At 43.5% G+C, this 21680-nt stretch overlaps 1 protein-coding gene and 1 long non-coding RNA gene across 8 annotated transcripts in view; one reads left to right on the forward strand and one right to left on the reverse strand.

The window, feature by feature from the left end:
- Nucleotides 1-542, reverse strand: part of VPS8 (VPS8 subunit of CORVET complex) — a 296010-nt gene extending 295468 nt beyond the window's left edge. For all 7 annotated transcript variants that reach the window (XM_019958543.2, XM_070790662.1, XM_070790672.1 and 4 more), the window contains exon 1: nucleotides 427-542. The gene's annotated coding sequence lies outside the window, so the exon portion shown is untranslated. The remainder of the gene's footprint in view (nucleotides 1-426) is intronic.
- Nucleotides 543-603: 61 nt separating this feature from the next.
- LOC139183351 (uncharacterized) lies at nucleotides 604-21229 on the forward strand. The gene is made up of 3 exons (XR_011566950.1): nucleotides 604-745; nucleotides 17461-17606; nucleotides 20474-21229. It is a non-coding gene; the product is annotated as an uncharacterized lncRNA (long non-coding RNA).
- Nucleotides 21230-21680: the final 451 nt, after the last annotated feature.

A 21680-nucleotide genomic window follows, 5' to 3' on the forward strand; every position in this document is an offset into this window, starting at 1 on the left:
CCCCGCCTAAGCCTCGGCTCCACACTAGAGAAGCACACTCATCCCAGGCCTCGAGGGATGGACGAGCCTGCACCTGTGCCCCAGGCCCCAAAGGCAGGTTACACACCTATTTCTTCTGGGGGAGTGACTACCGGCCTCCAAGACTCACAATCTGGGTAAGCAAGTGCCCCTGCACCTCAGCCTCTCATTCTATGAAACCAACAAGTGGAAACTAACCCAGTTCCAGGCCAAACACAGGGTACTCCTCTCCGCCCCAGAACAACCCCGCCCGGCCGGTGGGCCTTGGTCCAGTTAGCCTGTCTGAAGCCGCGCCGCTGTCGGAAAGGAGCAAGGCTCAGGGACCCGGCCCGCGTTCTCTTGCCGCCCCGCGTACAGCCCCCGACCGGCGTCCCCACCCTGTTGGGCCGCTCTCCAGAGATTCCTTACCTGAGCTCTCGGCCGCGCCAGCCTAGGACCCCCGGACCACCTACGGACCACGTGACCCCGCCCCCTGCTCTAGCCTCACGCACGCGCAGTATATACCCGTTGGCCACGCTTCCGCTTTCTTCATCTCTCCCGGGTCTCTCCTGGGCGGTCCGCCACGCTACGCCACGCCCCCATTTAAAGGGCCAGAGATACATTTAGGTCAAGGAATTTAAGGGGTAATTAGAAGGAAATGGCCGGAGAAAGCAGTGGCACCCCACTCCAGTACTCTTGCTTGGAAAATCCCACGGATGGAGAAGCCTGGTAGGCTGCAGTCCATGGGGTGAGCGACTTCACTTTCACTTTTCACTTTCATGCACTGGACAAGGAAATGGCAACCCACTCCAGTGTTCTTGCCTGGAGAATCCCAGGGATGGGGGAGCCTGGTGGGCTGCTGTCTATGGGGTCGCACAGAGTCGGACACGACTGAAGTGACTTAGCAGCAGCAGCAGAAGGAAATGGCAACCCACTCCAGTATTCTTGCCTGGAGAATCCCATGGACGGAGGAGCCTGGTAGGTTATAGTCCATGCGGTCGCAGTGTCGGACACGACTTAGGGACTTCACTTCACTTTAACATATTTAGGAACTAGAGAGTGGAAACAGAGGAGGAGCGCAGATCAATAAATAATAGTCCTCGAGGTGAGAAGAGAAACCCTTCTCCAGCCCTAGTGAATTTATCTAGCATTTAAGAAAGTGAACCTATCTTCAGCCAGCCCAGAAAGGGTAATTGATTCCCAGGCTTTCAGAGTTTGCAACCAGCAAATTTTAATTTTAATCTTTTTAAAGACGAACACATAATTACTAGTTTTTTTATTTTGCCAAGTAAAGATAATTAGCAGACATACACTAAAAGTCAACTATTATTTTCTAGTTTATCATCAACATTGCTCCATAAAAATACATCTTAACACCAAAAGTATAGGAGAGATATGCTCTCAAATAAAGGAGATATCTTTAAAATGAATAAAAGCATATATTTATTTCTCTTATTACTTCTCAAGAAAGATAAACACTTTCAGGACAGACTGATTTTTAGAGCCACCACTGTAGATAACAGGGACCCCAGGATCTTATGCCTGCTAGGGCCTACAGTCAAGAAAATAGAAGGAGGGGAAAATACCAAAAAATGTTCCTGGAAGGAGATATAGAAAATATTCAGTTGGGAAGACATTTATTGAGCATCAACCAGGTTCACTATGCTTCGGGTCTTTGAAGGACTCAACAGTGGGTAAGACACCACCCTGCCCTCCGGGTACTCTTAAGAACTCAGTGTACAAAGTTACAGTACAAGGCAAGCCATTTTGAGTGCTGTAAGAAACAAGCCTTTGACTGTGTGGATCACAACAAACTTTGGAAAATTCTTCAAGAGATGGGAATACCAGACAACCTTACCTGCCTCCTGAGAAATCTGTATGCAGGTCAAGAAGCAACGGTTAGAACTGGACATGAAACAACAGACTGGTTCCAAATAGGTAAAGGAGTACGTCAAGGTTATATATTGTCACCCTGCTTATTTAACTTATATGCAGAGTATATCATGCAAAATGCTGGGCTGAATGAAGCACAAGCTGGAATCAAGATTGCCAGGAGAAATATCAATAACCACAGATATGCAGATAACACCACCCTTATGGCAGAAAGTGAAGAAAAACTAGAGTCTCTTGATGAAAGTTAAAGAGGAGAGTGAAAAAGTTAGCTTAAAACTCAACATTCAAAAAACTAAGATCATGGCATCCAGTCCCATCACTTCATGGCAAATAGAAGGGAAACAATGGAAACAGTAACAGACTTTATTTTGGGGGCTACAAAATCACTGCAGATGGTAACTGCAGCCATGAAATTAAAAGACACTTGGAAGAAAAGCTATGACCAACATAGACAGCATATTAAAAAGCAGAGACGTTACTTTGCCAACAAAGGTCCATCTAGTCAAAGCTATGGTTTTTCCAGTAGTCGTGTATGGATGTGAGAATTGGAGTATAAAGAAAGCTGAGCACTGAAGAATTGATGCTTTTGAACTGTGGTGTTGGAGAAGACTTGAGAGTCCCTTGGACTGCAAGAAGATCCAACCAGTCAGTCCTAAAGGAAATCAGTCCTGAATATTCATTGGAAGGACTGATGCTGAAGCTGAAACTCCAATACTTTGACCACCTGATGGGAAGAGCTGACTCATTTGAAAAGACCCTGATGCTGGGAAAGATTGAAGGCAAGAGAAGGGGATGACAGAGGATGAGATAGTTGGATGGCATCACTGACTCGATGGACATGAGTTTGAGCAAGCTCTGGGAGGTGGTGATGGACAGGGAAGCCTGGTGTGCTGCAGTCCATGGGGTCTCAAAGAGTCAAACATGACTGAGGGACTGAACTGAACTGAAGAAACGAGACCATCATTTCAGGATCACACCTGAGGGAAAATGGGGAACACTTCAGGGAGGATGTGCCATCTTATTAGGGCCCTGGATTTCAGTAGACAGCAGAGAGAATTCCTGGCTGAGGGAACAGTGGGATCAAAGCAGTACAAAGCTATATTAGAGACAAGCTGCTGACCTGACGTGGCTCTGGTATGGGCAGTGGCTTTCAAATTTTTTTGATCATCACTCACAGTAAGAAATAGACTTCAGTTATGACCTATTGACTGTGTGGGTATGTGTGTGTGTGTGTGTGCTTCCTGTGATATTAATTGCCTTTAGTATGTGCAATGCAACTTGGTATTTCTATCTTATTCTACTCTTTTTTATTATTCTGGTCAATAAATTGATTCATGACACTAATACATAGCAACCCATAGTTTGAAAGCACAGGTATACAGTGTGTTAGAGGTAGAAAAGGCTGGAACCAGATCCAGGAGGGCATTAATGCCAAGCTGGGGGTGGGGGGGGCAGGGGTCTGTTCTTCTGGTAAGAGCCTTTGGAGGTTCTTAAGCAGAGGAGTGGCATAATTGCAACTGTGCTGTAGAACTCTGGAGACCTGCTTTCATGTCTGAATATCACATTTTTAGAGGAAACCTATTAAATAAGAGCCTGTCTGGAGCAAGGTAAGCAGGCTAGTGAGATCAGAAACCCTGTCTGACAGAGAACAGTTTGAAGTGTTGGGCAGAGAAGAAATTGACAGAAGTGGGGGTGGGGAACCGGGTTATGGAGGTGGGAGGTGGGGAAGATTGCTATCTGACCCTTCTGAAATATCCCTGCAGCACTTGTGGACTTACTCTGTGTAACTATAGAAAGTAAACCTGGGACCTGTGGATAGATGTAAGGAAGCAAGTCCAACTCAGGACTGTTTGAGCATGGTCCAAGCTGACATGCTATCCTTTACAGGGCTGTTGACGGTAATTATAAAAACAAAACAATTGTATACTGATTATTGAACACTTGAAAAAATCAGGAACTACAAAAAAGTAAAGCATAAATTACATTTCAGGTGGAAAAAAGAAGCATTTGTTGTTTTGGCTTATTTTCATTGGGTCTTTTACTTTGCAAATTTACATTTTTTGTATAATAGAACTACGTAGAAAATACAGTATTATATCCTGCTTTTTATTTTTTCCTCCATGCTATGTCTTTTTATTTGTTGTTTTTTAAATTTTACTGTAGTATAGTTGATTTACAGTGTTGTGTTAATTTCTTCTGTACAGCAAAGTGATTCAGTTTTACATGTGTGTGTGTGTGTGTATATATATATATATATATATTCTTTTTCATATTTTTTTCCATTAAGGTTTATCACAAGATACTGAATACCACTTCCTGTGCTATACAGTAAGACCTTGCTGTTTATCCATCCTGTAGTCTGCTAACCTCAAACTCCCAGTCCATCCCCTCTCTACCCTCCCTCCCCCTTGGCAGTCACAAGTCTCTTCTCTGTGTCTGTGAGCTTATTTCTGTTTCATAGAGAGGTTCATTTGTGTCATTTTAGACTCCCCATATAAGTGATATCGTATGTATTTGGTATCTGTATTTCCTCTTTCTGACTTACTTTGCTTAGTACAATAATCTCTAGGTCCATCCATGTTGCTGCCAATGGCCATATTTCTCAATGTTCTATCTTGAACACTATATCCTGTTATTCAAATTGTTCATAAATATTTGTAATGGCTACATAATTATGGATAATATAGTTGATGCTATTATTTTTGGACACTTAGATGGGCTTTCTTATTTTTCACTGTTAACAAGAACATTGCATTGACTATCTTTATAAGGAAACCTTTGCCCACATTTCAAAGTTATTTCCATAGGATAAAAGCCTGTAAGTGAAATTACTAATTGAAATGCTCTGAAAGCTCTTAAGTCTGTGAATACCCACTGCCAAATTTCTTTCCAGAAAGGTCAGGCCAGTTTTCATTCTAAACAGAAGTGTTCAAGGGTGCCCATCACATATACCTACCAGCATTTATTTTATCCTTTTCAAAAGCTCTGCCAGTTTGATAATGGAAGTGGCTCTAATTTTAATCTGTATTGGATTACTGGTGGGTGGAATATCTTTATATATTTATCAACGCTTTATAGTTATTCTGGGAATGCAATTTCACTGCCTCTGTTTGGATTTGTGATTGGCAAATAGCACTAAGTGAATTGTTGCAGGCGTATGAGGAAAAAAACACAGAGGGATTTAAAAAATAAATGATGTGGTCACAACGAGTTATAGCCAAATTATATTGTGGTGTACCATACAAACAGAGGTTAGTGGGAGAATTGACTCATCATGAGGTATGTGGTTAAATAGGTCTGTGCTATTGCAGTCAGTAAAATATTTATGTTGTGAGGGGCAATTTGGTTTCAGCAAAATACCATTCCTTATATTAAATCAACATTGTAAATTTTAATTTCCCCATTTTGTAGTTTTGTTTGTATTTAATTTATAAATTTGTTTTGGTTTTATAGATGCATAAAATCCATAAAAATTAATCTTTTCCTTAGTTTCAAGTTTGCATATATACACATAGATATATATGTGTATGCAACATCATAAAAAATAATTTAAGCCAATTCTAGAGGTCCATGAGACTCTTTTTCCCCTACAAGGACACTGAACATTACTTACGTTTGAGAAACATTGGTATTAGAGGTTTCTTAAAATTTCATGTGTAATTATGTAAACATAGGCATTGGGATTTTTTAACAAAAGTAAAAGGTAAAAGTGGAATCAGCTTAGATATTTTATATTTAGAATTTTTCTATACAGAATATTGTTATGATTTCCTTGCCTTTGAAAAAAGCACCAAAAGCTATACTATGTTTAGAGTTCAGAGAGTATGTTTTCGCTTAAAAGGTACTATTCATCAAAGTTAACCTGTACAGGTCATTAAGATCTAGACCGAAGAATGTTTGGATTTATTAAACTTGTCTTTTTAAGTAAGACAAAACAACTGAGCATATAGCAATTAAAATGGAAGTTCTGTGAAGTGGTCTTAAGAGAAATTAAATTCATGAGAAAAAAAAAGTCCCACACATGATGTAGGAGCCTTGGAGCATGGAAATGAGTGAGGGTGAGTTGCAGTGATGGCCAGGAGCTAGAAGGGGAGCACCACCCAAGGGATGCTTCAGGAGGATGATGGCCTGATACCCAACCCGACTCATCCAGCTCTCCCCAGGCAGGGAGGATGGAAAGCATGATCCAGACATTGCTATCAGCATTACATCGAGAGTAAGCAACATCTATCCTGAAACGAAAAAAGTCTGAGACCTGGGAACGAGAGGAAGAGGCTAAGAGGTAGATAGCTGTACCACTTTTCTTTGCTCACAATCACAACATAAATTGGTCTCTTTTCCTTTTTAAAAAAGGAACCTGGTGTACAGGCCAAACCACCCAAGACAGCTGGAGAGAAGTGAAATTGGTTGTCTGTAAGGAACTCAAGCTGGTCCAGATGCCATTCTCAGGTTCCGTCTGCCTGGAACCCTCTTCCTCTCAAGTTAACTACGTGGCTCACTCCCTCACCTTCCTTGGGACTTTGTTCAAATGCCACTGTGTTAGGGCAACAAAAGCAAAGCAGATGGGGGTGGAGTACTCTCCTCCATCCAGGACTCAGAGGCTCAGGTTCTTCCCATCTGGTGACACGCACAGTTGAACACATGCCTCTAAGTTCTCTGAGGAAGGCGGATAGAAGAGGCTTACCAACTCTGAACTGCCTTGGCCTGAAAATATGTATCCCTTCTGCTCGTAGTCCACTGGCCAACACCAGCCACCTGGCTCTGCTTTGCTGCAGTGGAAGCCAGGAAGTATAGGGGAGCACTCAGAATATCTGGGGTGGGGCACATTTGACTCTCACACAGGCCACCTTCTTTCCCCCAGGACTCCCTCACCACCCATTCAGACTTTATTTTCTTCCATAGTACTTATCATCCTCCAAAATGCCATTTATTCTACTTACTTATTGGTTAAGTTTCTGTCTTCCCCACTAGTACATAAACACCATCAAAGGAGAGGCTCTGTTTCACGTATTTTTTCAACCTAAGCATCTAGAACAGTACTTGGCAAATGGTAAGAGCTCCATAATTGCTTATTAAATAAGTAAATGAATTCTGCAATAACAGTTTGTATTTGTGTATGGAGGGGGTATCGCATACACTGACCTGAGGATGCTTCTAAGAAATAAATAACCCCCCTTAGGCATACACAAGCACGTACTGAGTGCTTGAGCCTACTATGTGCTAGGCACCATGCTTGGTGCCAGAAACAAAGATATCAGAAATACTCCCTGATCTTCCCTAGGCAGAAGAAACAATTAAAATGTAATATTTATTAAGACCCATAATAAAAAATAAATTATGAGAGCTCAAAAAGCCAAATTCTTCTAACCTTTAGTGAGAATAAAATTTTATATCCAAGTATTACTAGAATGGCAATGAAAAAAAGAATGAGAGTGGGAGGTGGGTAGGGAACTCAGGAACCATAAATTGCTCCCCAAAGTCATAAAGGAAGTAAGATATGTAATTCTCTATCATTTTGTATTCTTGACAACAGTTGCCTTTCCCTTTTCATTCACCCATTCATTCTAGGGCCTTCCCACATCCTCTTTCTCTTCAGCCTTAGAGTACAGAGCAGCCCACGTGCACTTAGTTGAGAAAAACCTGGAAGATCTCACTATTTTAAAATATCTCTTTCTGATAAACCCACAATTTCAGAAATACCATCATTTGAAAACGAAAAGTATTTTGTCTTCCAGCTCCACCCATGCCACTCCTCCTATACTCCTGCAAGCAAATAAGCACACACTTGTCAGACTCCTGATGGAAGAAGTGGCATCACAGGAGCCCTGCTGGAATTCAGTAGCAAAAAGAGAGTGAAGAGGGAAGTCTGGGGCTGGGATCTGTTCTATTAAGATGGTCATAGGAAGGCGCTGAAGACATGAACTGGGCATCAGACAAGGGAAAGAGCGAGAAAAGAGTAGATAAGATGCAGAAACAAACAGGCATCAAATGCAAATTTCACCTATTTCACCATTTTGCTTGGGATAGCCTTGCTTACACTAAAAGGACACATACCTCTTTGACACAAAAAAGGAAGAGTTGGGCTCTGCTGAAAATGAAAGAAAATTCAAAATAATAGTAATGTTCCACTGTGTCAGGCCCCAGACTCTATGTATGTCATTTCTCCTCATGGGGGTCCTCAGTTCCCAAGTCTATATCCCGGTCCAAGTTGTGTTCTCAAACCATCAAACCACCTTCTGACTGTCAAGGGAGAGAAAAGGAAAGGAGAATGTATGTAAGTTATCTATTGTTGTATAACTACTCCAAAAATTAGAGGCATAAGACAGCAACATGTATCATCTCATCATTTCAGGAATCCAGGCATGGCTTAGCCAGGCCTTTTGGCTCAGGGTCTCTCACAAGTTTGCCACCAAGGTGTTAGCTCAGTCTGTGAATCTCAAGGCTCAAATTGGGAAGTATCAGCTTCCAATCTCCCTCGCATGGTTATTGGCAGGATTCGCTTCCCTGCAGGCCATCGGACTGAAGGCCTTAGTTCCCTGTCATGTGGGCTTCTCCACCCACAATATGGCAGTTTGTTTTAGTTGAGTAAGCATGCAAGAAGACACATCAAGAATGTGAGCAAGATGGAAGTCACAGTCTTTTGTAAGCTGATCTTAGAAGTGACTTCCCATCATTTTTTGCTACATTCTATTTCTTAGAAACACTGCTCCAGCCCACACCCAAGGGGAGGGAATTACTCAAGAATGTGACATCCAGGAAGTAGGATCACTGGGAACTGTTTTAGAAACTGCCAGCAAAGAAGGTTATGCCCATTTCCTTCAAAGACTCTTTCTTAGACTTGCCTATACCAGTCCCACCCACATCTAGCTGCAAGGGAGCCTGGGAAATATAGTCTTTATTCTGGATGACTATCAGCCAAGCCAAAACTTAGGGACTCAGTCCTGAAGAGGAATTATAGGATTCTGGAGAGTAGAAACTCGGTTGTTCTGTGTGCCAGTCCCAGGCATGAAGGAGGAAGAGGAGCAATATGGTTGGGTAGAGTTGTAGAATCTGAGTTCAGATCCTGCCTCTGTATGCCCATGCTGAATGGATTATTTAGCCTCACTTAATCTCACTGATATTCTCAGACTAAATGAATGTGAGCATCTTACACTTGGTAGGTTCTCAATAATGTCCACTAGATCTGTTTCAGAGGTAGCTTAATACCCCAGAAACTTTTAGACCAGGCTCTGACACCCAACCAGCTTGCTGTGTGACTCCATGCCAGTCACCTAACCTCTTTGCACACCAGTTTTCTGTTGGTAGAAGGGAGTACAAATATCAACCTTACATATATTATCAGGTTGTTATAAAGATAACATGTGAATGTTTCGATTTTTTTTTTAATTCAAAATGCCATGCAAACTTACTGTGGCATTAGTGGCCACCAGGTGGCAGTGGGAGGAACGGGCTTGGGTTATGGCCCACGGCCACCAGATGGTGCTGGCATTCAGCGGATAGTACCCTGGCTTTGCTGGGAGACTGCAAGAGAACCGAAGGGCTCTTGAAGACGGCCAGTGCAACCCCTCATCCTACAGATGAGAGAAATAAGGCAAGGGGAGGGTGTGGGGAGGATGTCACACAGCAGTGGGGGCTGGAGCCCTGCTTTCCCAACTCTAGTGTTATCAGGGCTAAAGATGGCTCTTATCCATACACAGAATGAGGTTCTCACTTTCTCTCTGGAGATCAAGTTGTTCACTGTCTTGTTCATGGATTTACCAAATTTTAAAAGCCTAGAAAATGTCCACATATGGCATCTGTCTCACTGGCTGTGTAGTACAGTGGTTAAGAACATGATTTTGGCTTCAGATGGACCTCAATGTATATCTGTATAGCAGGCTCCTTACTGCAAAGTTAAGATAATTCTACCTGATAGGGTCGGTGTGAAGTTAGATGAAGCATGTGAAAATAAGAGGTATCACTAATTTCTACACACTTATCTAAGCAGTTTATGTGTATTTAATTTATCTAATTCTCACCATAGCTTTATGTGGTATCTACTATTATTAAGTTCCTTTTATAGAGGAAGAAACTGAAGCATAGAGAAGTTGTAACTTGCCCATACTCATAGCTGTAGGTAGAGGATTTAAATCTGTCTCCGGAGCCCATGCTCTTAACCATATTTATTACTAATTGTTTGGCAGAGAGTAAATGCCCAATGAGTGACAGATATGGATACACAGGGGCCAACCTGAAGATTTACAGCTGGAGGGACAAGGGTTTGGAATGAATGGTATAACCACAATGCACCTACACTTTCAGAGTGGAGAGAACAGCACGTAGTTGGAAGAAGAATGTTAAGTATCCAAGCTACTAAAACAAAGATAACTAACAATACTTTTTTAAAAGATTACTGAAACACAGCACTTGGACTTTAGACTTTAGAGACAAAGAGAATAGGATCTGACTTTTGATCCTGCCTCCTGCTTGGACCTTGGGCAAGTTTAACATCTTGTTTCCTCATCTAAAACTTGAAGCTAATACTCTTACCTTACAGAATTTTAACACTGTGAGTGTTAAAAAACCATTGTGGTTGAAATGCACATTTTAAAAATGTACACATTAGAGCAAACATTTGATTATTATAGTTCAGTTCAGTTCAGTCTCTCAGTCGTGTCCGACTCTTTGTGACCCTATGAATTGCAGCATGCCAGGCCTCCCTGTCCATCACCAACTCCCGGAGTTTACTCAGACTCACATCCATCGAGTCAGTGATGCCATCCAGACATCTCATCCTCTGTCATCCCCTTCTCCTCCTGCCCCCAATCCCTCCCAGCATCAGAGTCTTTTCCAATGAGTCAACTCTTCGCATGAGGTGGCCAAAGTACTGGAGTTTCAGCTTTAGCATCATTCCTTCCAAAGAAATCCCAGGACTGATCTCCTTTAGAATGGACTGGTTGGATCTCCTTGCAGTCCAAGGGACTCTGAAGAGTCTTCTCCAACACCACAGTTCAAAAGCATCAATTCTTCGGCACTCAACTTTCTTCACAGTCCAACTTTCACACCCATACATGACCACTGGAAAAACCATAGCCTTGACTAGACGAACCTTTGTTGGCAAAGTAATGTCTCTGCTTTTGAATATGCTGTCTAGGTTGGTCATAACTTTCCTTCCAAGGAGTAAGCGTCTTTTAATTTCATGGCTGCAATCACCATCTGCAGTGATTTTGGAGCCCAAAAAAATAAAGTCTGACACTGTTTCCACTGTTTCCCCATCTATTTATTTCCCATTAAGTGATGGGACCAGATGGTATGACCTTCGTTTTCTGAATGTTGAGCTGTAAGCCAACTTTTTCACTCTCCTCCTTCACTTTCATCAAGAGGCTTTTTAGTTCCTCTTCACTTTCTGCCATAAGGGTGGTGTCATCTGCATATCTGAGATTATTGATATTTCTCCCGGCAATCTTGATTTCAGCTTGTACTTCTTCCAGCCCAGCGTTTCTCATGATGTACTCTGCATAGAAGTTAAATAAGCAGGGTGACAATATACAGCCTTGACATACTCCTTTTCCTATTTGGAACCAGTCTTTGTTCCATGTCCAGTTCTAACTGTTGCTTCCTGACCTGCATACAGGTTTCTCAAGAGGCAGGTCAGGTGGTCTGGTATTTCCATCTCTTTCAGAATTTTCCGCAGTTTATTGTGATCCACACAGTTATTATTCCACAAAAACATATTTATCTGGTTGAAAGCAATTCAAGATGTTAAGATATTGTTCCTCCCTTCAAGGAACTTATATAAGAAAAGTGATGGATGTACATACCACTTGGTAGGGGGTGTCTTAGGAGAGCTGAAACACGCAGTGGGAATTAGAAGAGGGCAAGGTATTTTTCTAGCAGTGATAACTGGAGACATTTTCATGGCCATGATATTTAAGATTAGCCTTGAAGGATGCAAAGAAGGTAAGGAGAATATTCCATAAGCTTTACTGGCAAAGGTAAAGGGGCCAGAAAGAGACTATTTGTTTGGAGGCGGTCCACAGTAGAAATGTGAGTCAGGCTATAGAGTGTGGCAACAGAAAAGGAAGGGAATTTCTGGTTAGACTTGGCATATTAAACATATGCATTTGACTCTGTTCCTAAAATGACAGTAAATAATAAAGTTTAAAACCACAAGGACTCCAGGAACAAGAGAAGAGACAATAGCTGATGGAAGATACTAAAAAATTTTGGAAAGACGAAAAGTAGTTGGGTGAGTATTAACTGATGAAGTAAAGACAAGAAAGCTGACTGCAAGGCAGACAGGGGGTGGAAAAGCCTTCGAGAATGAAGCTAATTTGATATGAAAACCAAAACCAAAAAAGAAAGAAAGAAAAACAAACAGAAAAACCCACCAAACCCAGGAAAATTTAGAAAATAGAGGTACCAGGTAACTCTGAAGCTAGTGGGATGGAGCTGGGCTGAAAACACAAGGAAGAGTTAAAAGTCTGATTCTTCTCTCCATTCTTTGTAGCCAGCTGGCTTTTCCATCCCACCCAGAAAAATTCAGGCCTTTGGAGTGGCCAAACGAGAGAGACTGTGGACTTGGGGAAGATACCAGGAAAAGCAGACAAAGCCGTAAGGCACCATACTGAAATCAGGGGGATTAAGTAAAAATCTCCATCCTTAATATTACCTTAATTAAAAGTCTCCTCCACCTCTGACCTCATTAGGCTACCAGAATTCAGAAAGCCTGGCTTACCCTCTAGAGGAAAGAGTTTGGGCAAGTATCTGCTGGATAAACTGAGATGTGGTCCACTCCTCCACTGCAGGCCTGGGCTCTGCCCAGCATGGGGGGCCTGGGGAAAAGGGGGCATCCCTGCCCCACCCAGGGAACCCCCTTGTCCTAACTGCCCTCGGTCCCACAGGTGTGAGGAGCCAGTCTCAGGCCAGCAGCTGCGCCGGTCGCCTCTCCCGCCCGCTTTCCACCCTGGACCCGCCCAGGGCACTCAACCAGCCCCGTGCACAGGCAAAGAGATTTCAGTGGGCTCAGGAGAAACAACCAATTCAGGAAAAAGAAATTTTAACAGCATTATTCATATCCTCAGAGGGAAGTGAAACCATTGCACCCATGAAACAAGATTGGGTCTATAGAAAAAAGAACCTTCAGAGATAAGAAAGAGCTTTTAGGAATAAAGAGGGTTAATTTTTTTTTTAATTGTATAAGTTTGGAAGAAAACAATTTAGAAGGTCTCTCTAAAATAAAGCAACAAGAGATTAAAAAAAAAATTAAGGGAAGAAAGACTAGAACACTAGAGAATTATTCTACAAAGCTCAATACAAGAACAGGAATTCAAGAAAGAGGACACTGAGAAAATTCTGGAGATTAATTGCCAAAGAAATCATTTAAAAATTTTCCAGAGTGGTATAAAAGATTATACTGACATCATTGTAAAATTTCAGACATCAGAAATAGAAAGGCAGATCCTTAAAACTCCTAGAGAGAAAAACTGGGCCACACAGAAAGGATTGGGGTTCATTATGCATCAGACTTCTCAAAAACAATGCTGAATGGGCAGGAGGATTCTTACTGGGGTGATGAAAATTTTCTAGAACTGACTTATGGTCATGAGCCAAAGATGATTGACTTCAGGTTGAGACATTGACCATGCCCTAAATTGGGTCTCTATTATGCCAAGTCATCAAGTAGATTCATTTAAAAATCACGTAACTTAATAAAAACAAGTAAATGCTCTGGCAAAATCATGTGTTAACCTGACAAAAGCTTCATGTCTCTGAAAAAGAAATAAATAAAACTCGTTTGTGGTGATGACTGTTCAACTTGGTAATTTTGTGAAAAATCACTAAATTGTACACTTGAAATGGGTGAATTTTATAAATCCAATAATATATCTCAATAATGTCATAAAATAAAAAACTGAAATTAATATATAAAGCATCTCAAATACAAAAATGTATAAGCATGTTACAGAACAGCTAATAAAAAATCCATGTATAAATATTAAGCATATCATTCAAATAAAATTACTATAGAAAGTAAAACAAAAACAAATAAAAGCATGGCTGCATGGAAGCTCAAAGACCACTGAGCTGTTTCTTCCTAATTCTGAAAGAAAATTATTTTATATCTAGACCTCTCTAGGCAGTCAAACTGTTAATAAACATGAACAAAATTACTCGCAGACATGCCAAGTTTCAAAAAGTGTGTCTCTGATGTGCCCATTCTTATAAAGCTACTAACGGATAGAATGAGGAATAAACCAAGAAAGAAGACATGGGATCCAAGAAAGGAAGAGAATCTAATACATGAGAAAGACTAAAGAATTTTCCAAAAAGATGATCAAGGAAGCTCTGGGATGACAGTTGTGCGGCAACCCAGGGGAGCCACTGATCCAGCCTGGGGCAGGAAAACCTCAGGCTCCAGGAGTGAAGTTTTCAAGAAGATAGTAGAACATATGTATAGATAATCCAATTTATTTGAGTATTAGAAAGAGTTCTAGCCTATAAGAGAGTTTGGAGACGGATTGGTGATAAGTGCATAGAAAACTAATCGCAGGGGAGAAAAGAAGCAATTATTAACTTTAGTGGGAAAACGCTATTAAAAAAAAAAGAAATGTAATCATACATAGTTTATTATGTCAGTCAACTGTGAGCAGTATTTACATAGTCATAGTCATGTAAATGCTGAATGTTAATTTAACAAAAAACCGTGCTTCAATAATATTGAAAGAATGTGTGTGTGGAGGGGGGTGGGTAGGGAAAGAGCCTGTAAGAAAGATGCATCCTTGAATTTCCCCAGAGGTAGAACCTGGGACTAGGACAGGTAGTTTATTTGGATCTGAAGGACACTCAGAGAGAAGCAGGAAAGCAACATGGGGAGGGGGAAACAACCAATAAAGAATGAGTAATTGGAATGTATTCCCTCTGGGAAAACTCTGGAAAATGGGAGAAAACAGAATCAGAATTATTCCACCTGAAAGGGAGGAAGCTGAGATATTTAGACACCAATTCCTGAAAGTCGCTGGTTAAGGACCCCTGCCGGTGGGGAAGGTGCTGCTGCTGCTGCTGCTAAGTCGCTTCAGTCGTGTCCGACTCTGTGCGACCCCAGAGACGGCAGCCCACCAGGCTCCCCCGTCCCTGGGATTCTCCAGGCAAGAACACTGGAGTGGGTTGCCATTTCCTTCTCCAATGCAGGGAAGTGAAAAGTGAAAGTGAAGTCGTGTCCGACCCTCAACGACCCCACGGACTGCAGCCTTCTAGGCTCCTCCGTCCATGGGATTTTCCAGGCAGGAGTACTGGAGTGGGGTGCCATTGCCTTCTCCGTCGGGAAGGTGGCATATGCATTTTCTGGAACGTCAGCCTGCTGCATTTGAGGGCAGAGTCCCAGAGCCTTCAGCTACAGAGATGCAACCCTGGCAGTTAGAAAGGAGGAAGGATGCTGCATGGTAATATCTAAGGGGCACAGGTGGGACATTGACAGCATCTGAGATAGAAGTCAATAGATAATATCTAAAATAGAAAAAAATCTAAAATTACAACATAAGCGTTTACTTCCACTAGAAAATTGAGATAAATGCTTGAAGAAAAAGCAAAAAATGTTGAAAGTCATTACCTCTTGAGAAGCAGAAATGAGAGGTGAGGAGCAATAAACCAGAGAGTGATTGGTTTTTCATTATATTAATACTTGAAAAGTGAAAGTCGCTCAGTCGTGTTTGACTCTTTGTGACCCCGTGGACTATACAGCCCATGGAATTTCCAGGTCAGAATACTGGGGTGGGTAGCCTTTCTTCCCAACCCCAGGATTGAACCCAGGTCTCCCACATTGCAGGTGGAGACTTTACCAGCTAAGCTACAAGGGAAGCCCAAGAATATTGGAGTGGGTAGCCTATCCCTTCTCCAGGGGATCTTCCTGACCCAGGAATCAAACTTGGGTTTCCTGCATTGCAGGCAGATTCTTTACCAACTGAGCTATTAGGGAAGCCCTATATTAATACTTAGTAGGACTATTTCACTTCTGAACACTATTAGTTTAATGAAAATTATATTTACAAAAACATGAACAGGCAGTACAAAGGAAGATGGGGTCATGAGACAGCAAGTGAGGGAATTCAGGGGGCAGGATCACGACACATGTGAGGGGGAGACAGGAGACAGAGAGCAGATAAGACTTGGCAAAAGAAGTGTGAAGGGAAGTGTGAGGCGGAGGATCATATTTCAGGAGCAGCAGTCACCAGTGTTCAGGCTGCTGTGCTGTCATCATGGAGGGTGAGATACAAACAAAAGCTCTTGCAGTTAGCCTGCGCTATGAAATAGCAGAAAAGTCACTGCCTGAGAAGTCTGGGGACCTAACTTCTGGTCCTCTTTTCACCTCCAACCCTGGGCAAGTGACTGACCTCCCTGGACCTAAATTCTCACATCCGTGCAATTGGCCTGACAGTCAGTCAGCTGTAGGCACCGGTACAGTTATACATGCTTGAGAAACAGACATGCTTCTACACTGCTTGAGAAAAAGCCATTTCCCTGAGTCCTTCAAATTGGCCCCCTCCCCAGCCCCTTCCTGCCTGGTCCCTCCTCTGGAGCCCCTCCCTTCCCCAGACCTTCCTCCACTAACTAAGGGAGGATGCTTCCAGCCCTTGCCCAGCGGTATGGCCTGCATCCATTCCAATTGGTGGGCCCTTTGGATATTGGTTGTTAAATATTTTGACTATCACCCTTGCTAAAAATACCTTCCCTGCCTACCTGACAGTGACCTGGTGAGGATCAAATGAAATAACAGATGTGAAAGGCCTTTGCAAATGCTCCAAGTGCTGTCATATATTGGGTAAAATATTGTTTTAACATCAAAATGCAAAAGTAATGCTGCCGAGAGACGCGGTCACAGAGGGCATGGACACAGAGCGGTGATGAACTGCAGGGCTGGAGCCCGAGTGAGGGGGAGGGGCAGGAGAGAGCGGCAGGGCAGAGAAGGGAGAGAAGAAAGGAGAGGCTGAAAACCAGGCAGATTGTGCAGCCTCCCTCCCTAAGTCATTGGGATGCTGTATATTAGATGCAGGAGATCTGGGTCCCCTCTGCCCTGCCCCAGGCCCAGAAGCCAAATCCAGCTCAGACTACATGCTGTGTTTTTACCCTTCCACCAGATTCCATGTGTGTGTGTGTGTGTGTGTGTGTGTGTGTGTGTTGAGGGGTAAGAAGAGGCAGGTGACATAAATCCTTATGCATATGTTCTTGCTCATGCAGCTTGATGTGGTCTGTCACTAGGAAAAGCCCTAGGATGGCAGGAACCCCAGATATTTGGGGGTTTGTGCCACCTCTAGATGTCTGGGATTCCCAGATCCAAGCCCTGCACCTGAGGTCTTCCTGTAAGATCAATCCCAGTGATCTTCTACTCTCTCTGGGACCTCTACAGTCTACAAACATGTTCAAACACCTTCCTTTATTTGATACTCACAACTACTCTGTAAACTAGGTAATGTTACTCCTGTTTTACAATTGAGGAAACTGAGGCTCAGAGAAGTTGAGTGACTTGTCAGAAATAAGCAGAGAGCAAGTGGCAAAGCCAGGACTTTGACCCAAGTTTCCTCTTTTCCTAAACAGACAGAGTTGCTGGAGGTCTTGTTTGAAAGGACAACCTTCTTTTAAAATTCAGGTCCTCTGACTCCAAGTCCAGTGCCCACGACAGTGACCCTCCTGGAATAACTACTGCTTCACCGAGAAGAGGAATTCTCCAGAAGGATCCACGGGTATCTTTGTGCCTAACAATTTCAATATTACCTCCATCTCTCTCCCATCCCCCTGCCTTCTGTGCTCATATGATCATGTGCTCCTCTCTTTCATAACCTTCAGGATAAAATTTAAAGTCCTGCCATGGCACAGCAGCCCCATCAAAGCTCCGTCTGAGTATCTAGCTCAAAGGCTTCAAACTCCAAGGCCTGTAGAAGCCAGGGAGGTTTGTTAAATAAATGGGAGAAGCAGGCAGGTGCTGGGAGTAGGAGGCAGTGGGAGGGAGCACTGGCCCACCTGAAGGAGGAAGCGGATCCTCGGCTCTCAGCACAGGTGGCCACACAGGAACGCAAGGCTAGGGTGATGCAGAGTTATCTTCCAGCGTTTCAAGAAAAGCCAGAAGTCCAGAATTTTATGAGAAATTACTCAATTTTTAAATGTTGGGACAATTAAAAATACATTTATATTATACAACTTACAAGTACGTACTACACTTGTTTTCAGGTTGAATTTGGAGGGCGGACTGCCATTTTGTGATCCCTATTCTGAAAAATCTGGTCCACACATTATTTCCCAAGTGAGTGAAGTGAGAAAAGTCGCTCAGTTGTGTCCGACCCTTTGTGACCCCATGAATTATAGAGTCCATGGAATTCTCCAGGCCAGAATACTGGAGTGCGTAGCATTTCCCTTCTCCAGGGGATCTTCCCAACCCAGGGATCAAACCCAAGTCTCCTACATTGCAGACAGATTCTTTATCAGCTGAGCCACAAGGGAAGCCCAAGAATACTGAAATGGATAGCCTATCCCTTCTCCAGGGGATGTTCCCAACCCAGGAATCAAACTGGGGTCTCCTGCATTGCAGGCAGATTCTTTACCAACTGAGCTATCAGGGAAGCCCTTATTTCCCAAAGATACCATATATTGTTCAAGGCACAGGATCTTTGCCCAAGCCAGTCCCTCCACTTAAAATGCCATTTCCTCCCTCCCCTAATCTCATCCCTTGGACAAATTCCTTCTTGTCCTTTGAGACCCATGTCAACTGTCACCTTCTTTCCGGGACTGTTCACAACCCCCTCTGCCCCCACCCCAACTCCAGGCAGAACTAACAGCTCATTCGTCTGGTTCCCAACACACTTCAGGCTAATGTCTAACGGTGTGTCTTGTGCCCTCAGCACGTGGGGGCTTCACCAGCACGTCGGGGGAGTGCGTGTACTCATCCGAAGGTCTCAACACACCACCTGGTTGAAATCCTGGCTCCATTCTAGGTCAAGTACTTAACTTTTCAAAGTCTCCATTTTCTCATTTGTAAAATGGAAATAAAAATATTGCCTACCTCATAGGATTATATAATGGTGAGGAGGAAATGTGTGCAAAGTGCCTTCTCTAGTCTTTGAAAGGTAGTAAGTACTTGCTTGTATTTTAGCCATAAAAAAATTACTTGTTTTCCTAAACACTTTCTGAGCAGCTGTGGCATCACATGCCAGGTTTGGGGTGGGGGTCAAACCTGAGAAGACCTTCAACTCCATGCTCCTGTGAGAGGAATGGTTTATCTAACAGCAAGTTTAAGAGAAAGACCAGAGCATGCCAAGCCCACCCCCTTCCTCTCCCTCCCTCTCTCTCAGAGAAGGTCTGCCTGCAGGACACCACCTCCAGGGGAAGGGTCTATGATGTGGCCCGCAGCAGCAACCAAGCTCTGCAGGGTGGGGGCCAACATCAAGAAGCTCACTGTGGACACCCATCAAGCCTCATCTTCCACCCCAAGCTTATCAAAGAAAAGCTGGTGTTTCTATCTGCATGACTCCAGTTGAGATGAGGAGTGCTGTTGACTAGTTTCTTCAACCAAATCCATTCTCTGGGAATACAGAGATAGAGGAGGCACGGGCTCAGCTCCCATGTAGCTCATGGTGTAGTTTCTTTCTGGTCATCGGAGGGGAAGGAATTCTCTGAGATCACGTGGTATGGGGCAAAGAACCTGGGTTTTGGAGTCACACAGATCTGTCTGAATCCTAGTTCTGTCACTTATTAGCAGGGCAAGATTCAAACAAGTTATTCTGGCTCTGGGTTTTGTCCTCTGTAATTTGGGTTCATTGCAAGGGTCAGGGCCTGTTACAGGGGAGTGCGGTTTTGCACATTCACATGGGTGCTCAAATTAAAATGTTGACACTGTGCCCAACCAGTGTTGCCTCCTGAAGCCTTCACTTTCTCAGCAAATGGCAATCTATTTTTCCATGGCTCAGGTCATTGTGTGCTCCCACCCCGTATCTGATCCATCTGCAAATTTTGCTGGCTTCATAAACCATATCTGGCGTCTGACCACTTCTCACCTCCTCTGCTGACTCCCTTGTCAGAACTGCCATCATCCCCATCTTGGTCACTGTGGTAGCTTCCTCAACACTCCCCTGCTTCCATTCTTCCCTTCTGAACTGTATTTTCAAGCCAGATGGAGCTCATTAAAAAGTAAGTCAAGTCATGTCCCTCCCCTGCTCAAAATCCTTCAAAGGCTTCCCCTGTCACTCAGAGTGAAAGCCAAAGTCCTTCCAGTGTCTGGGCCCCAGCTGCCTTTCTGATCCATCTCTTACCCCTTTCTCCCCTGTGTTCCCTGCTCCAACCACCTCTGTGCTCCAGCCACACTGGTCCCCTGGCTGCTCCTCAGAGATGCCAGGTAGGCTCCTGTCTCAAGCCTTTGCACTGTCCATCCCCTCTGCCTAGGGATGCATTACCCCCAGAGAGCTGCAGAGCTTGCTTACTCATTTCCTTTGAGTCTTTATTCAAGCGTCATTTTCTTTGCTGAGGCTTTCTTATGTTTTTAATTGTAACACCCCTTTCCCTTTACCACCTGCCTCCCTTATTTTATTTGTCTCCATTATTCAATTGGCATTCTTTCCAGGGCTGCCATGAAAGTTGTGTGGGTTGGACGCCTGGCCAAAGAAGCAAGATCAGACCCAGACTCTGCTCGCCAAGCTCTGTGACTAGCCACTGGCTGGCCTCAGCCCAGAGGAGTGGCCTTCTCCTAATTTCTGTGAAGATGCTCAGGTGCTTCCTGGTGGCTCAGATGGTAAAGAATCTGCCTGCAAGGCAGGAGACCTGGGTTCGATCCCTGGATTGGGACGATCCCACTCCAATATTCTTGCCTGGGGAATTCTATGGACAGAGGAACCTGGCAGGCTACAGTCCATGGGGTCACAAAGAGTCGGACGTGACTGAGCGAGTAATCCACACACACATGCTCAGGTGGTGTAGTGGTAAAGAATCTGCCTGCCAATGCAGGAGAAGCAAGAGACTAGGGTCTGATCCCTGGGTCAGGAAGATCCCCTGAAGTAGGAAGGAAATGGCAACCCATTCCAGTACTCTTGCCTGGGCATGGACAGAGAGGCCTGATGGGCTACAGTTCACAGAGTCACAAAGAGTCGGTCGCAACTGAGCACAGAACAACATAGTAGCTCTGTAAGTTAGTTGATAACCCAAATATTACGTATTTCATTTCTTTTTTGTTTATCATTTGTCTTCCCACCCTCCCTCATCAGAAGGGAAGCTCCAGAAGGCGAGGATTTTTGTCTGTTTTCTTCACTGCTATATCCCTAGCTCATGTAAAAGTGCATGACACACAGTAGGTATTTAATAAATATTGACTCAGTGACTATGATGACTGTTCAACAAATTTCATTGTATTGAATAAAAGTTCACGCTAAAAATAAAAGACACTCAAGCCTTTATCGAACTCCCTCTTCAAACCTCTTAAGGATTCCCCCTGTCTGGTGGAGTGAATATTCTGAGCATCCATTACCACCTTTGATCACTTTCTGCTGTGTCTAACAGAGTCGGGGTGTATTGCCATCCAACACTGACTTCATTTCTTCTGCATTAATCACACTCAGCCTTGCCAACTCCAGATTCCATTGTCTCATGTTTCCTGTCATTTGCTCCCAGGGAGCAACTGTCTGCAGGATGGGACAGAGAAGCTGGAACGGTGGCCAACACCCACCCAGATCCTTGGATCCAATTGCCCACTGCTCTCTATGCATCTGGAAGTCCCGCAGGTGCCCCCAAAGCAGCGTGTCCAAAACTGAACTAATTTGGCTCCCTACCTTCACCCT

This window comes from Bos indicus, chromosome 1 (assembly GCF_029378745.1).
Source record: "Bos indicus isolate NIAB-ARS_2022 breed Sahiwal x Tharparkar chromosome 1, NIAB-ARS_B.indTharparkar_mat_pri_1.0, whole genome shotgun sequence".
Classification (NCBI taxonomy): Eukaryota; Metazoa; Chordata; class Mammalia; order Artiodactyla; family Bovidae; genus Bos; species Bos indicus.